The sequence below is a fragment of the Triturus cristatus genome, chromosome 12 (genome assembly GCF_964204655.1).
Source record: "Triturus cristatus chromosome 12, aTriCri1.1, whole genome shotgun sequence".
In the NCBI taxonomy this organism is placed as follows: domain Eukaryota; kingdom Metazoa; phylum Chordata; class Amphibia; order Caudata; family Salamandridae; genus Triturus; species Triturus cristatus.
The window spans coordinates 25,937,875-25,956,752 of record NC_140595.1 but is presented as its reverse complement, the minus strand read 5'-3'; the positions used below and the strand labels follow the sequence as shown (position 1 = coordinate 25,956,752).

The window sequence follows — 18,878 nt, the reverse complement described above, 5'->3', positions numbered from 1 at the left end:
TTATTAGTAATAAGCAACTTTGAAATGAACTGATTACTCTTCGGTTCGGTGTTTCTCTACCCTGTGATGACAGCACTAGCTCAGTTTTTGCAATTGTGCTTATCCGAGTTTACTCAACACATGTCTTCTTACTGATGAGATGATTAAATTGCCTTACATTTGAATATACATCTTCGGAGAAAAGTTTTGAGTGGAGGATAGAAGAACGGAAACCAGTCCGAGAGCTATCCTGTTATTTGTGTTCTAGCCCTGAGGAAGCCCTTTCGGGTGAAACACGTTGGCTGCAGCTGTGTATATCCCCCACCTTTTTTGAAAAACATTAAAAGAAGTAGTTTCTACATCGAAGACTGTGACTATTTATTGTTTCTGGCATATTATATGCCACTTGCTTTGTGCCTCTCTGTGCTTTGTTTATTTATTGTTAGTAATAATAATACAGTTAGAGAAAATAAATTAAAAATTATAAAAACACACAATGAAAAGTACATTGCTACAATAGCCATAGTGTTATTTGACCCATAGATATTGTACTATGACAACGATTGAGAAAAAACTCAAACAAGCAACAAGACAGTTTCTGAAAAGTGTGTCTTTATTAGCATTTTAAAAAAGTGTACATCAGGAAAGACAACTCATTTCAGATGAGACATTGGGTGGGGGGTGGCATGAGATATTAAGAGTTACCTCATGTAGAAGGGCAGACCTTGGCTGCACCTAGGTATGGTCTCTAGTGCCCACCTCAGCCTCAGGGAGCTATCATGACCAAATACGTTCTGAAGAGAATTCCCCCATTTGGGGCTAGTAAGGCACTCTTGGTAAGGCACTTGCGTGATTTTTCTCCCTGCATCAGACCAAACATTTGAGCAAAGCGTTCTTGACGAAACATGGTCACATTTGTTTAAACACAAAGCTCAATAAACCTCAGTATTATGTGTTGCTATGAGTTTATCTGAAAAACATTTTTTCGTGACTGGACCCATGTTCTTGGCCTAGTCAAGGACCACTCGAGTCCTGACAAGGGACATTCGTATGGTCTGGAACCCCTGCCAACAACAGCCATAACTTGAGGGCCCTTGACAACTATCTCCTCATCCCAAATCACTCCAAGATTTTCCATTTCTCATAGAGATTTGATTTCCTGATTGGAGATGTTAAGTTTGGTGTACATAACATACTATATGAAATCACAAACACAAAAAAAATCTTTTGAAAAAATAGAGACTTCAAAATACACACTGTCAAAACCTTGCCTTCACCATACATTAATCTCTCCCTACAAAAATGTCGTCCTGCATTTGCTCTTTAAAGATACTAAAAATCTCTTGTTGCATTACTTTTGTAAACTCCATTCCAATAGTGTTTGTGGAAAGGGCTCGATAATGTGTTTAGAGCCAGTTTGGCATTTGTTGGGAGATATTTACGTAAAGAGATTTTGGTAGACTTGCGTTTAAGAGTCTTTGTGTTAACAAAATATGTTTTCACCATCCTTGTTTTGACACACAACCTTAAATATTTATCAGTCTGGCTTGAGGACCAAAAAAGAACATCACTGTTTTTCTGTCTTTACATTTTAACAAAATCTCCTTCATCCTGGCCTCTGTGACTAGACGGGCACGCGGACTGTCTGCGGCTGGTCCTCCCCAGACACTTTCATAATCATCTGGGTGTTATCAAGGCAGGATTTTACTTTGAAGTGGTTTTTCCATATGACCAGAAGGGCTTTTAAATCGATGTGAGAAAGACCTAAGGATGGAGAGAACTTCTGCGGCCCTTCGCGGGGTAAGTGGGTTCGGCCTGAAGTCTACGGGTCTTAAGTAGAGTTTGGCGAATGTGATACTCCGTCACAAACATGGCGGCTGTTCCGTCTGTTGTATTGCAAGTCCATTGTAGACAACGGCATTTGTCATAGGATGGGCAGAATTTCCATCACATTTTGATGGATTATTTTATCGACCAACAGTTTGATTCTTATGCTAAAACTAGCCCATCCTTAGTTTACTCGTCTGCCTCAATGTCTAACTAATTGGGGGGTTTAAACTCGCATTGCTTTGCATTCTGGTACTTTGAGCTTTTCTGTGACTTGTAGTTTACGATTTCCATAATGTATGAGTAGCTAAATGTTCAGAATGAAAAATAATGCACACTAAAAAGAAAGGAATTTCTGAACTGCTCATACCTGACTTGGTGTTACATTTCTGTTTTTTGTAAAATAATATCTTTATTAGGGTGAAAGTCTACATTTGCATGCTTTCTCCATTTCCATGTTTTCCTGGCTATTTCTAGGATCAGGGTCATAGCTGCCAAGTGGCCCCAGGCCAAGGATAGCACTTGTAGACAATGTTTACCTTTTTGCCAGAAGTACTTTGGCTTCTGGGAATTGTAGGTGCAAAGTTATACTGAGAAAAGTCAAATTGCAAGTTCCATAATGCAATGTGCTGTTGAGTAATAAGTCTGGACTTGCTCAAGTTGTGCTACATGAAGGGAGGCCCCTAGCACCACTGCATGGATTATCTCACAGAATTTCTTGATGACCAGTCACTTCACTCCAGGTCGCCTATGTAAGACTTGCACCTGTGATGGCGTCAGTGGCCTGTAGAGATGTGAGCCCTCAACCAATGCACAGAGACCACAAACTCAGTTCACTTCAATGCACAGTCCGTCAATCAATCAGTAGATTTGTAGAGCGCTTCTTGTCATCTGTGGCGGCATCCAGGCGCTAGCAGGGTCCAGTCGCCTCCCACTCCCTCAGTTATCCATAAACCGTGCGCGTTGAATGAAGTCTGGGAGATGGTGCTTGAGAGGTTCATGGCTTCCTTCCTGCCAACAAAAAGAAAAGAAACTGCGTTATTTATCGAGAAAAAAAATACTTTAAAACACACAAATGAACTCAGTGAAGCGCCAGTAGATCTGCGTGCATAAAACGTTTTAGTCTATCAAATAGGTGTTTTTGTTAAAGGAAACAACCTAAATGAATTTTCGTCTATATTTTATTGCATTTTTTTATCATTATTAATTTGCCCTTTACATTTATAACTTTTCTTTTGTTAGAAACCATTTAATTTGAAGGTCAGATAATCTTTCCCCAAATATATAATCTGGAGCTGGAACATTTCTGTTCTAACTCCAGTCTTGGGGCGTGATCTAGATCTTGGCGGACAGGTTACCGCGTCAAAAACGAAATTTAAATCCTGTAGGATATAATGGGATTTATATTTCGGCGGACGGGATATCCGTCCCCGTTGGATGGAGTAACCCGTCTGCTGAGATCTAATTCAGGCCCTTAGGATGTTTGAGGCTATATCCTTACTGCAGTGTGCGGAAAATATGCGGCACTTTTAATATTTAAGTTTCTAAAATAAAAGAGAGAAGTTAAAATATTCACTTGCACTTATATCGATCCCACACTACCCACTCTTGGTTGCTGTGGGGTCAATATAAGTGCAAGTGTATTTTTTTAAATCACTATTTTGGTAAAACAGCGTCTAAACGCACAATTATCTGTCGGAAATGTTGCAAAGGAACAGGCATGTGCAAAAAACATATAGGCAGTGAGTGCTAGACATGTCGATATGAAAATTAGAAGCTTTCCAGGCAGCCCAATTCTTCTGAAAGGCCAGTGGAGCTGGGGTAGAGAAAGTAACTTGTCAAACAATACAGAGACCACTGGAACTCATTTTACTTTATGAGGAAAGGCTGAGTCTGTCCTACTATGCACATATCTCAGCAGGGGGTGGAAAGTGAACTGAGCTATGAACTGTTCCGATTTTTCCTTGCTTTTATTTTATTTGGGATTATTTATGGTTTCTAATAAACATATACACGTGTGTATGTATGTATGTATATATATATATATATATATATATATATATATATATATATATATATATATATATATATATAGATATATCTATATAACACCAAGAGTTGCCCCACTGAAGCAGTCGCACACGAGGGGGCATGACCATACTGCTGCCACAGGCGGTTGCAACACAGTGCTTCTGCCGCGCTTCCTATTTTGAAGCCAAACGCGTTTCGAGTTTAACAAACCCTTGATCACTGGCAGGCAATTCATTACACTGGTGCACAGACTAGGCAGATCGTTTTCAGGACGTCATTTATTGTGAATATAAGCCCCGCCCAAATGGGCGTACACAGTTCTCATGGCATGCTGGTTATGGTAGTTCCTCAGTATTAAGCCAGGCTTTAAGTCCCGTTAAAAAACCCCAGTGGGTCACTGCAATGTCCGTGATATCCCAATCACCATTGTTGCAATATTAAAACTAAAATAGTTGAAAAGCGGTGGGCAGATTTGCTGCAATGCGGCCAATATCTACCTGTGGCTCCGGTCCCCCTCGTTTCATGGCAAGTCCACAAGTGCAGGACTTGAGAATCCGGCATCCACGGCGGCGGGACTGCTTCGCGGCTGGACAGGCCGCTTAACATAAACACCAAGAGTTGCCCCACTGAAGCAGTCGCACACGAGGGGGCATGACCATACTGCTGCCACAGGCGGTTGCAACACAGCGCTTCTGCCGCGCTTCCTCTTTTAAAGCCAAACGCGTTTCGAGTTTAACAAACCCTTGATCACTGGCAGGCAATTCATTACACTGGTGCACAGACTAGGCAGATCGTTTTCAGGATGTCATTTATTGTGAATATAAGCCCCGCCCAAATGGGCGTACACAGTTCGCGTTTGGCTTCAAAAGAGGAAGCGCGGCAGAAGCGCTGTGTTGCAACCGCCTGTGGCAGCAGTATGGTCATGCCCCCTCGTGTGCGACTGCTTCAGTGGGGCAACTCTTGGTGTATATATATATATATATATATATATATATATATATATATATATATATAATAACGGAGGTGGCGGTTTATACACAGGTGGTCAGTGGCGCACGCTTAGTAATGCCCAGTACTTTGTATAGCTATCTTTGCGGTGCACAAGGTGAGGGAAAACCACAAAAAAAACCACTGAGAAGTGGACCGAGGTCCCATTAATTCACACAAAGCCTATGCACACGCTACAGTATTAGCTGAGACCTAAAAGCCGGTGATAATTCCAACCCGGCCGGTCATGCGTGATGCCATAGGAATCTTTATAGATGAGAATATGTCATTCTAAAAGCCAGTAAACGGTCTAAACCGGTAGGTCAGAAGAATATCTCCAATAAGTGTTTTGAAGGTATTGGCACCAAGTCTTGAAGCGAGTACGCTTTGATCTTGATTCAAAATCTCCCGGGAGTGCGTGGAAGCCGGATGTTTTCACAACAAAACACTTATTGGAGATATTCTTCTGACCTACCGGCTTTTAGGTCCCAGCTAATTGTCTTGTCATATCAGCCCTGAAGAAGTCCAGGGTCACTTTCCCTTTGGACGAAACACGTATTGGCTGGACCCTGTGTCCGAATAAACAAGAAGAAACATCATACAAGATTTTCTCGTGCTTTCTCATGTGTACTCACTGTAGCGTGTGCATAGGCTTTATGTGATATATATATATATATATATATATATATAGCAAAACACACAAGATGATGGACGGAATGTTGCACATTGGCAAAACATTCACCCCCAGTCACAGATCTGGGTTTAATCCATCGTTATTTTGCTCACCACGCCACCGCAGTTCAGACATGGCCATATGCAAATCAGTCTTGACCCTGTGCCTCATGGAACAGTCCAGCCCGAACTGCCAAGCCATGTCTTCCCTGGACCGGAATCAAGCATCCTAGGACCGGTTTCGGGGTTTCACCCCTCTTCAGCCACGATAGCTTGACTCCAGTGGCGTAGTGAGCACGGGACCCACGTCTCGGCATACCCTTCCCACATAGGGTGAACAGCAAAACACACAAGGTGATGGACGGAATGTTGCACATTGGCAAAACATTCACCCCCAGTCACAGATCTGGATTTAATCCATCGTTATTTTGCTCACCACGCCACCCCAGTTCAGACATGGCCATATGCAAATCAGTCTTGACCCTGTGCATCATGGGAACAGTCCAGCCCGAACTGCCAAGCCATGTCTTCCCTGGACCGGAATCAAGCATCCTAGGACCGGTTTCGGGGTTTCACCCCTCTTCAGCCAGGGTAGCTTGACTCCAGTGGCGTAGTGAGCACGGGACCCACGTCTGGGCATACCCTTCCCACATAGGGTGAACAGCAAAACACACAAGATGATGGACGGAATGTTGCACATTGGCAAAACATTCACCCCCAGTCACAGATCTGGGTTTAATCCATCGTTCGGGGTGGACTGTTCCCATGAGGCACAGGGTCAAGACTGATTTGCATATGGCTGGGTTCGAACTGGAATTGCATGGTGAGCAAAAAAACGATGGATTTAGGCCCAGATCTCTGTACTGGGGTGAATGTATGACATTGTTCTACATTCTGTCCATCAAGTGTTGTTTTTGCATTTGTCACCTCGAGTGGGACGGGTATGCTCAGACGTGATCCTCTCCCTCACCAGCGACCCGGACGCCGCCAGAGCCAGCCTACACGAAGGGATGAAAGACGTCGCCGAGTGGATGAAGAACAGCCGCCTGAAACTGAACTCAGACAAGACGGAGGTCCTCATCCTGGGGTCATCACCCTCCACCTGGGACGACTCCTGGTGGCCCCCCGCCCTGGGAGCCACCCCCAAGCCAACGGACCACGCACGCAACCTAGGCTTCATCCTGGACTCCTCCCTCTCGATGACCAGACAAGTCAACGCCGTCTCGTCTTCATGCTTCAACACCCTGCGCATGCTTCGAAAGCTCTTCCGGTGGATCCCCACCGAGACCAGGAAGACGGTCACCCAGGCCCCCGTCACCAGTTGGCTGGACTACGGGAACGCCCTCTACGCCGGCACCGCCGCCAAACTCCAGAAGAAACTCCAACGGATCCAGAACGCCTCAGCACGACTCATCCTGGACATCCCCCGACACAGCCACATCTCCGGACACCTGAGAGACCTGCACTGGCTCCCCGTCAACAAAAGAATCACGTTCCGACTCCTCACCCACGCACACAAGGCCCTCCACGACCTGGGCCCCAAGTTCCTCAACAGCCGCCTGATCTTCCACAAGCCCACCCGCCAGCTCCACTCCGCCAGCCTCGCTCTCGCCACCGTCCCCTGCATCCGCAGAGCCACCGCCGGAGGAAGATCCTTCTCCTACCTGGCAGCCAAGACATGGAACTCCCTCCCCATCCACCTCCGGACAACGCAAGACCATCTCGCCTTCAGGAAGCAACTCAAGACCTGGCTGTTCGAGCAGTAGCGTTCCCTCCCCCCCCAGCGCCTTGAGACCCTCCGGGGGAGCAGTGCGCTATACAAATGCCTATGATTGATTGATTGATTGAGTCCCGTGCTCTCCATGCCACTGGAATCAAGCTAACCTGGCTGAAGAGGGGTGAAACCCCGAACTGGTCCTAGGATGCTTGTTTCCAATCCAGGGAGGACCTGGCTTGGCAGTTCGGGCTGGACTGTTCCCATGAGGCACAGGGTCAAGACTGATTTGCATACGGCTGGGTTCAAACTGGAATGGCATGGTGAGAAAAAACGATGGATTTAGGCCCAGATCTCTGTACTGGGGTGAATGTATGACATTGTTCTGCATTCTGTCCATCAAGTGTTGTTTTTGCATAAATATATATATACATACTCATGTCTTTGAATTATTTAGAATTGGCAGACTGCATATTTCGTCAAAACATTGCTCATTTCACATTTGCTGTATTACAAATATCATAGGCTATTATAACGCACTTGTAATACGGCGGAAGGGTCGTTTGCCATGTTTGTGATGGAGTATCCGATCCGCCATACTCTAAACAAGGCCTTATGTACCTAACTGAGGAAATAGGTCAGGCATAGGAATTATTATAGTGTATCTTTTATGTAGCGCTCCCTAACACCTTAGAGGTCTTTAGGCACTTTGGCCTTGATGCTGTTTATATATAAACAGGAGCTTGAATATAAACACCTCCCTCCAGGTCATTACAGACACTGGTTCCAGTCCTGGACTTATATGTGATAGCCTAATGCATTCTGGGTGTTGTAGTCTTGCTTTGCGTCCACTGAAATAGACTAAAACTAGAATTGTGATACAGTGAAATCAATATTTGTAGGTGAAAAGTTCAGAACTCGAGACAGTGCTCGTAGTGACCTCGAGTGAAGTGGTCGCCCCACCAGGAGCAGAGCTCTCAACCCCACACTGAACTTTAAAAGCATGGAGCGTCCGATCCGGTCCCCCCATGACCCCGGTAACACCCCTGCAAGTGTCAGAACGGGGTCTTTATCCGGGCCACAAAGAAGGGAAGTTTGAGGTGTTTTATGTCCCGCACCAGGACGGAAGTGAAAGGGCAGAAGAGGGGCAGGCGGGCAGGAGGAGGGCAGAGGTGTGAGACACTTTGAGCAGACCGCGCGGGGTGAGTTAGGGCCCCCCACATAAAGGACAATCTGGGGGGGCCCAGGAGAACAGCTTGGGCTGGGGTGGGGGGGGGGTTCAGATGTGGGATAAATTACCACTGGGAGGAGGAGGGGGGCAGGAATAAGACAAGTGTAAATGTGGGGCTGTGGGGCTGCACCGCACACCACTCTGGGGGCTACTGGCACAGGGGGGCGCCCCTGTATCGCTTCATTCTGGAAGGACCAGAGTAACCATAAGGATACGGAAATATAATATAATATAATTAACGCTCCCAGTTTTACGTTTTTACACATTTTTACAGAGAATAACCTGTTTTCTGTCTGTATTTATTTTTAAAAGCAGAAAAAAACAGAAGTGAAAAAATAGGATGAGATGTCCTTAAATACATACATAGTTACCCTATATATGTGTATAATGCTAATATTTACCCGTGGGTGCAGTGTTTTGTTATATTTGGCTGCTTAATTTTCTAAAACGTGACAGGCTTCAATGTTCACGTGCATGTTTATCAGTTAAACAAATGTGTAAATATTCAATTTTTCGACTCCACTTATCCTCAAAACACAAAATAAATATGGATAAATACCAATACGATGGCCTAAAAATAAATATGACGAAAGAGAGATGGAAATCTTTAAAAAAATATACCATAAAACTTTGAGCCCTAAATATAACATAATATAATATGATATAATATAGTATAATATAATAATATAGTATAGTATAGTATAATACAATATACAATATAATAATACAGTATATTATAATATAGTGTAGATAATATAATATAGTGTAGTAAAATATAACAGTATTGTATAATAATATAGTATAATATAATATATAATATAATCTAGTGTAGTATATTATAATATAACATATTATAATATCATAATATAGTATAGTATAATATAGTGTTATATAATATAATAATATAGTATACTATAATATATCCCTTATTTCCAGTGATTCATGGGACCACTCTTAAAAGTTTTAGAAGTCATAATATTAACAAGAATATGTATAATGTGACTTATTACTGTTAATATTACCATCAATTATATTATTGATATTCGTTTTTATGATAATAATAACAATAATAATAAAAATACTACTACTGGTAATAAAAATAACTGTGATACCACTAATAATGCAGATGTCATTAGGGCTGGTAAGGATGGTGAGATGTTTTTGAACCTATCACTGCCCCTGGCTCACACCTCCACACTGCCCCCTTGAAGAAGGAGACTAGTAGGCTCGCAGCTTGTCGCTCTTTAAAGATGAGGGTAGGTCTAGGCCCCACATGTGGCAGAGAAAATGGGCAAGTGGTAGTCTTCGTCCATCCTGCACGCACCCTTAAATTGGTAGCCGGGTACTGGAGAAAACTGTGAAGGTGATGTCTGCTCCGTAGTAAGGTGGTGAAGCCTGCTGGCCCAAGAATGGCCACCTTCAGAAGAGTGAACATGGTTGGTGGCACCCCATTCAAGATGGCACCCCAATGACTCGTGCCTTAGCAGGGGCAACGAGGAAGTAGGGGTGTCTCGGCATCCTCGGAGGTAGTCAGTAGTGTAGCAAGGATGCCATGGGCCCTGGTGTAAGCAAAGAAAATGGCCTCCGACTGCTGTTTGTGTCATAAAATACAGCAACTATCAGGGTTCAATGGGGCCTTCAAAGCTCCGGGCCCTGGTGCCACTGCACTCGCTCCACCAACGGAAGCTAGGCCCCTTCTTGGAGGCGCTAATAAAAGATCAGGGCTCCTTGCCCTGTGGATAATGTTGACGTGAAGATGTGCAATTACTTGGAGGTGGTGCAGACGTGGACCCAGGGGGACAGGTGTCAGGTACCTTTAGCAGCCTACTCCTGTTACCGGCTATGGACAAGCGGCTGCAATACCGGCCCATGGGCAACAAAGAGCCACTGTTTCAAGGTGTACGCTGGGAAATATTGACGCTGATTCGCAGAAGCATCTGTGCGCACAGGAAGTAGTATTACAGGAGTCCTCTTTTACATACTTTTACGCAAGCCTTCGTGAATAGGTGGCGAAACGTCCAACTCCCTAGTTGCAAAAGTACCACAGTTCCCTCTGTTTGTATTCATTGTACATGGACATCCCCAAGTTATTTAAATTTTATTCCCATTTCATATGTTTTGGGGCCAATTCACAAAAGCACATCTGCGTACTACAGGAGAACTTTACGCACTCCAAGCTTCCTGTGTTTGCTGTAGAGCTGCCTCCTCTGATGTCACCTTGTCACCAATGGCAGGCATTTACTGACAAGGGTTGCCCCACAACTACCTTTTTTATGTGCATCGGTTAGGTCACGGTCACGGCTGCAAAACTTTCTAGTAAAAACGCATGATTGCGCACAGGCCCAGATCAGCACCCCTGTAGCTATGAGGTCGAAGGGTAGGGAGTGGGTGGGCCAAAGGGGGGTTGCTGTGATAATCTTAAGCTCTGTGCCACCCACAGGTGTATGCTGCCCTCTGCAGGGGTCCTTGTCAATGGTTAATTTGTAAAAAATAAATAAGTGCCGGGGCTCTCGATAGGAGGCAGCTTGCACCAGCCCATTTCTCCGGTTAGCGCTGACTAAAACAGAACCAACTACTAACCATCAAAGTGGGGAGAGGGTGTGGCGTAATGGCCAGAACTGCCGGCTTTGGAGCTGGGGAACGAGGTTCGAGTTTCGGCGTCCACTCAACATCCTATGATTCTTGGCAAATCACTAAATCTCCCCGTAAATTAAGGTGTCCATAACTGGTGCTCATGAAAAGTGCTGGTGTTGATGATTAAGTGGCGGTGCTGAGCACCAGAAACCACCGGCTCAAATTAAGCACTGGTTTTTCTCTGGCTGTGGGGTTCTTTATAGGACATGCGACCCGAGCAATGCATCAACCTTGCTGAACTGCCCTGCCTCCCCCGACCCGACGTTTCTCTCACTCGCTCTCTTTCTCGTCTTACCTTTCTCTCGTCGCTCTCTCTTCCTTTCTCCTCTTCTCTCTCTTTCGCCTAGTCTCTCTTTGGCCGTCTCTCTTTGTAGCTCCCCCTCTATTTCTGGACAATTATCTCTTTCAGTTTGTCTCATGTCCTGTCTCCCACGCTTGTATTTTCTATCTTCAATTAATTTTTTTCTCGCTCACTTTCTTCCCACTTTATCTTTTTTTTGTTCTCTTAACCCAAACCCTATCATTCTGCAACTTTCTCTTTTTTCTCTCTTCTTCTTTGACTTAAGTTGTTTAATTTCATTTGAATTGTACACTGATGTCCGGTTTTGAGAAATTTGCTAATTTTCTCTCTTTTCTTCTTTATCTCTTTTTCTCCTTTATGTCTCATTCTCCACCGTTGCTCCTTTAATTTCTTTCATTTTTTCTAACTTCTCTTCTTTCTTTAGCTCCTAGTATAAGCTTTCAACTCTCGTCTTCTCTTGAATTCTCATTCTTCTCCTTTTTGTCCATTTGCTTTTATTAAACTTTTACTAACTATCCTGTGCTTTTTTTTCTTAACCCTCTCACTGTGTTGCATTGCTCCTTTCTCCTCTCGTTGCATTCACCCATCTGCATGTTTGTTTCCTTGTGTAATCTGCCTCGCCAGACTCTCCCTCACCTCCAGGTGAAATGATCTTGCTTAGTATGTAGCGCCAAGACAAATCCAAGCATGCAAGCGCTTGGTGTTTGATTTCCCTTCACTGAGCTGCCTCTCCACCTGCCATAGTGTACAGTGCGGGCGCTGGGCCTGCATGTGCATTCCTCGGCAGCGTGCAGTGCAGAGTACGTCATGTGCGCGCGTGCCCGCTGCCCTGCAGTCTGCAGTGCGCCTGGCACAATAGAGTCGCTGTGAGCACGTGGCTGTGGCGCTGGCACGAGAGGCCACGCCGTGACCTGCTGTGCACAGCAAAGCGGCTGTCGCAGTCCACGAATGGCTACGGCTTAGAGCGCTGCCTGGTCTGTGAGAGGGCTGCGAGGCGCTGCCCAAAGATTAAGAACCCCGACAATAAACGTCACCGGCTGAGAGCGCTGGAGGGAGGGAGTGCCCCCCTGAAGAGCAAACCAACAGTATCCATTGGACAGGATATCGAAAAGAAAACATCGACAGAATGTAAGGCCAGCTTCCCAATACCGAACTCCACAGGCGTGAACCGAACTCCACATGCGTGAACCGAACTCCACATGCGTGAACCTAACTGCACATGCGTGAACCGAACTCCACACTCCACATGCGTGAACCGAACTCCACACTCCACATGCGTGAACCGAACTCCACACTCCACATGCGTGAACCGGAGCGTGAACCTACGCAGGTCAAATGTCAAGGTTCGTTGGTGTGGAGGTTGGAAAAGTATATCTATACTACCCAACCTTTAGATATTCTCTCTTCTGTTTTAGAAGGCCACGATATTTAATAGTACAATTGGCAAGCGTGGCATAGATGCGTGCCTTCGACTGCAGCCGGGCAGTGGAGGCGTGCCATACCCTGCTGCCGGGCAGTGGAGGTTTAGAGGCGTGTCACTGGCTGCTGCCGGCAGTGGAGGCTTAGAGAATTGACACTGGCTGCAGCCAGGCAGGGGTGGCTTTGAGGAGTGCCACCGGCTGCTGCTGGGCAGTGGAGGCTTAGAGGAGTGCCATCGGCTGCAGCCGGGCAGTGAAGGCTTAGAGGAGTGCCACCGGCTGCTGCTGGGCAATGGAGGCTTAGAGAATTGACACTGGCTGCAGCCAGGCAGGGGTGGCTTTGAGGAGTGCCACCGGCTGCTGCTGGGCAGTGGAGGCTTAGAGGAGTGCCATCGGCTGCAGCCGGGCAGTGGAGGCTTAGAGGAGTGCCACCGGCTGCTGCTGGGCAGTGGAGGCTTAGAGGAGTGCCACCGGCTGCTGCTGGGCAGTGGAGGCTTAGAGGAGTGCCACCGGCTGCTGCTGGGCAGTGGAGGCTTAGAGGAGTGCCACCGGCTGCTGCTGGGCAGTGGAGGCTTAGAGGAGTGCCATCGGCTGCAGCCGGGCAGTGGAGGCTTAGAGGAGTGCCACCGGCTGCTGCTGGGCAGTGGAGGCTTAGAGGAGTGCCATCGGCTGCAGCCGGGCAGTGGAGGCTTAGAGGAGTGCCACCGGCTGCTGCTGGGCAGTGGAGGCTTAGAGGAGTGCCACCGGCTGCTGCTGGGCAGTGGAGGCTTAGAGGAGTGCCATCAGCTGCAGCCGGGCAGTGGAGGCTTAAAGGAGTGCCATCGACTGCAGCTGCATAAAATAAAATTTTATTTTAATAGGCATTTCCTAATAATTCTGCCAAACATTGCTAAATTGTATGTTAAACTTTACCAGGGTTGCACAACAGTTGAAATCGGTCTTGCCGAGGACCCCAAAAATCATTAAAATGTTTAAGATGACACTGGGTAGAGAGACTGAGCACTGAATAGAGGTAGACAGAGGAAGAGCAGTTTAAAGAGAACTAGAATAGACATAGAAATGGAATAAACAGAGGTCAAATAGAGAGTTCACTTTCACAGGGGCACCATTGGAATGGGGGTCTCTGGACAATCGCCCTCTTTACCCATCATGCCTTAAATGATCTCAGGGGTGGCACGGGGGAGCCGCAGGCCCTGCAACCTTAGCTGCCCGAGCGGGGGTCTCATTGTGGGGACGCCCCCCAGACCCTGATGCTCCGCAGCCCGCTTGTTGGGAAGACAAGGGTTTGGCCATGAGCCATTCTCCGGCTTGGACAATATTTTGATTCTAAAGAGCCACGAACGACGCTCGCTCCCTCCCTTGAGAGACAGGAGTGAATGGAAGGGATTCAAGTTCTCTTGTGTGGCCTGTCCTTGGGAGAGACCATTGGTACTCCAAGCAGGGGCGCCCATTGGAAGAGGCCGCTCAGACATTGTCTCCTAGAGAATGGCCTGCTTTCTTAGGGGTCTTGGGAAAACTAACAGCTGATGCAGTGTTTCCCACCCACCTTTCCAGAGATCCTTTATCTCATGAAAAGACCTCGAGTGAACCACCATCTCTTGTGGACTCACAAATACGCGCCCTGGCTCTTTTGACACAAGTTCTTTTTAAATCCAAAGTGGTTTATTCGTCTATTGGAACCCGGCTTAATTTCCCACAAGGGGATTTTCACGAAATGTTATTTCGCACGGATTGCATTCCTCACCCTTAGCTTTACCAGCAAGGGTTAATGTCACTTTTTAACATTCTAACCCCCACCTGTACATAGGCGCGCAAAAACAAACAACATTAGCAGACTTGCAGTCTGTGAGAACCACTGCGCTCTTGGTAATGCCACATCCTTTTTGTGACGTCACCTACTTTGCCATAGTAATAGAATAGCCTTTGTGGTCTCGTTTGATTTTTGTGAGGTCACTTGTTCTTTGTGATGTCACATGCCCTTTTGAATGTCACGTGCTCTGTTTATGATGTCAAGGTCCTTGTGATGGCTTATGATGTGTGTAGTTTTGGGCTCTTTGTGACATCACATACCCTTTGTGTGGTCACATGCTATTTGTGACGTCACCTTGTGATGTCACATGCTCTGTTCAACTCTACATGGTGCTTATGTCCTGTGCTCTTTTTGATGATGGATTCCCTTTCTGATGTCACTTGCTATTTGTGACGTCACACACTCTTTGTGATGTAACATTCTCATATTAAAGTGATGCATCTGTGTAGCTTTTTCTGGTCATTGAGTCCACATGTGGTGGAACCAAGGGCGTGATGTACAAATGTATATTTGGGTTGCATGGATTGCAATTCATAAATCCACAATCCACCGGATTTGTGACCCCGAAAACCTTTGTGCTGAGTATAAAGCTCTTTTTTAGGTCTCCGAAGACTTTTACTTCAAAATGGTTTTTGTGACCCATTCTGAACTGCAAATGGAAGGGGGCACGAAGGGAGCCACTTTCTCGTATGTGATTTGCAATACCAGCTATCATTGGTCTGTGACTGCAGTTGCTCGTGCAAGCCATTGGCTCCTTATCGACCTCCAAGGTGGGGCGGTCGTTCATTGGTTACTGGTATGCTCAGCCAGTGGGGCCGCGTCCCCTTTGAGAATCATTTCAGCTGGCCTCGAGGTGAGCAGACAGTGGTCCAGGGGTCCGCTTCACGCTCGTCCCCTCATGTGCAACACCCAGGCTTCGTCCCTGGTGCTCATTATTAGGTCTGGCATTAGCCAAGACCTTTTTATTTTACTAAGATTGTATGCATATTATACACAACTTTTGGGGCTGCCAGTCTTGTTTATCATTTCCTTGGTCTAATAATGTATTAATCACACTTTGCTTCCGCCCACTACAGGATAGATCACGGGGCAGCCACGTCAGCCTTTAGCTTACGTCACTTTCAGTGACAGTATTCCGCCCTTTCACAAGGAACACATCAACACACAAAATAGTCCTCTTCAGTGCACTGTACTACTATGGAAATGTATACGTTATGAAACCACAAACATGTTTTTGCTTTTAGCCAATGTTTCTATTTTTTTTCGATTGATGCATGCCCTGTGGCTCCCCTGACAATAAAGTTTTACAAACACCAAAACAAGCATTGACAAAGCCATAAGACTATCAGTCAGTACCAGTCCTATTGTCCTTGCCAATGCTTCTTTTTAAATTTGTTAGCAGTTCCTTTAGGAGACACGGGCTGCTTTAAAAAACACACGTTGATGTCCAGAGCACGTGAACGCCAGGACAGCGGTCTGCTGTCCATCAACGGCCTCTGTCTCTACATTTTAAGTCGTGTTTGTAGTGTTTTGGAAATAGCCTCGCTTATATTCACGAGATGGGAGATTTTGCAGGCGCCTAAGAATATCCATTTCGTGATGCGACTGCTTAGTACCCAAGTTGTATCGCAAAATAAAAAGCAGCCCTCAAATCTGTGGGTGGGCACTTGGCATATGGTGGCTTGCCAACTCCGCTTACTACACCAGACCCAAAGTCTCTGTATTGTTTTTCCTGTTGAATTTAATGGCGTCTTCCCCCTTCCCCCATCAGCTCTCAAAGATCCCTGTGGCTATAGTTACATTGTTCCAGGCTTAGTGGGTGAGAGACAGAATTGATTTTTTCCCTGTCTTTTTCATGTTTAACTGTAGCTGCATGCCCACCGACTCCTCCTGCCCTCGAGGGTAGGGGAGGGCAAGGAATGGCCGATTTAACTTGACAAGCAGCCTGATATCTCATTCCCAGTCAGGCGTTAAGTGGGGAGGGACAGCCTCAGAGAAAAGGAAAGCTTTTTTGTTGGAAAATGCTGTTTTCCCACAGCTAAATATTTTAAAGAATTTCAAAGGACAGAAGCTGGAAGGGCTGAGCGCACAGGTTTTGATTCTGGGATGCACTGACCTGTGAGGTAGCCCCCCCCCCCCTTGGATGGGTAGGTAAGGGTAGTTGCCCTGGGTGGTGCCCATGTGTTGGGACCTGGGAGTGGTCCTGCTGAGAGCCAAAGAGATCAGGGTGCCATCCAGTCAAAAAGAATGTTGGCTGTGTTCCTCAGTTGCAATATGCAACGTAAATCAACACACCGCCTTTGGGTACTAATGGCTTACTGGTAACTACTGCTGGTCCATACCTGCACAAATGTTGTGAAATTGAACAACTATTCGCAAGATCTTTTAACAACGTAGGCTTTCAAACCGTTTGGTTCAAGCTGGGACCAGAAAGGACATTGAAAATGAGGCCTCCACTTCTCTCTAGGACAAGCACGTAGACAACAAGTGATGGGTGGAATGCTTGAACTAATCTCAGCCACTGGTAAGTACTCGGGCCGCATCCCAAGCCATCGTTATTTTGCTCACCATGCCACCTCAGTTTGGACCCAGCCATATGCAGGTCAGTGTTGACCCAGTTTCTATGGGAACAGTCCATCCCAAACTTTCCGGCCTGGGCCTTCATGGCCGCCCTGTTTACTTCTGTGGGAACAATAATGGAGCTGAAAGCCCACTGACAAATGTTGTTGACTATACGAGACATGCAGGAAAACTGATGGTGAATTTGTCAGACCCTTTCTTTGTTTCCAAATGCCAAAAATTGAATTTTGATCAAATCAGACTTTGAATTTTCCAAATTGTGATCCTCATCGAAGCAAATTTTTTACTTTTTATTCCTTAATGGATATTGCCCGCTCTGCCTGCCTCGTTTCAGAACAGTAAGTTGCCGATTCACAAAGATGTTGCTGTCAGTACACATTACTTACTCTTGTATTATTCCTGACTTACTACTGAATTACTCCAGGAGTAAGTCTGGCTTACTTCTGTCATTCTGTAGCCAGGAGTTCAGTAGTAAGCCAGGCGTAGGCCACGCTCTCTCCACTAGTCTTTTTGTGGAAGGAATCAGTTGAGTGACAGTGTCTTACTCCTAAATTATTGTGAATTGTTCCTGAATTTCCGGTGTAAGACACCCATGTTCATGGAATTAATACAGAAGGTAGCAAAGGTAATCTTCTACATTATAGCTGTATGACGGGCATGAAGAGGGGGTTGCCAACGGGGAATAATACATGCTAATACAACAGCAATAGATTACATACAAGTATAAATTCAGGTTACGTTGTAGAAGTGTATGGAAAAGGAACAGCCTCGTAGATTGGGAAGTTCAACAGTACAGGCTTTGTTTATCCGCTAGGGACATTTATCTAAGATTTTGAAAATGTTTGCTTCCGCCCTGTTTTCTTTTAGGCCTCCTTGAAAACGCAGCTGCCTGTGAGGCCTGGTGTTACCAATTCATTCAAATAAACATTGAGTGGGCTTTGGCTCTGACCAGAGAGATCTTTCCCTCTCACCTCCTGCTATTGGCTGTTTGCTGTATCATTCCGCCCTCTGATTACATTGTATTGGATGAGGGACTATTCTACATCTAAAAAATATCCGGAATAATCTCACAATAAATGACTTACCTTATTGATGGATTGCATTAGCATTGCGCCTATAATTTTTTTTTTTTTCACATTGCAGCAGGTTTTTCTTTAATGTTTCATGTCACTTTACCAATGCTTGTTGTGAAATGTGAATGCACATGCTTTGCTTTAGACCTCCTAGACTAGGGTGTTGAAGATGTCTTTCTGAGGTTTCTCGTTGCTCTGCCCATCTCAACCCTGCTGAGAAACCTTCGAACATTTTGTGTTATAAATTTAATTTTCTTTTTGCCAAAAACGGATCCCACACTTTTTTATTGTATTGGGCCGGTGTAGGTTGTGATGGATTTTATTAATAAAACTTGCCCTGCGCTATTAAAACTAGGCCTTTTGTCTCTCAATAGTCATGTGTTCAATCAGTTGGTTAAACTTTGGAGAGAGCTGTGGATCAGGACAGCAGATCACTGTTTTGCTGTCTGGATTCTTTAATCTAGTTTATGTTTCTCCTTATTGCTTGGAATGGAAATATGACCATGCCAGTACTCGCTCTCCCAGAGTACCTGTGGGTTACTGAGAAGTGCCAGTGCTCTTCCATTGAAAGTGTTGCATCGTGCTGAGAAGTGCTGACCTTCTGTTCTCCCTAGTACACAC

General features: G+C 45.6%; 1 long non-coding RNA gene across 1 annotated transcript in view; it reads right to left on the bottom strand.

The window, feature by feature from the left end:
- Positions 1–570: 570 nt before the first annotated feature.
- LOC146772268 (uncharacterized) overlaps positions 571–18,878 on the bottom strand; it is a 56,325-nt gene continuing 38,017 nt past the window's right edge. Inside the window, exon 2 of the long non-coding RNA XR_014972123.1 lies at positions 571–2,817. This is a non-coding gene — a long non-coding RNA (uncharacterized LOC146772268). The remainder of the gene's footprint in view (positions 2,818–18,878) is intronic.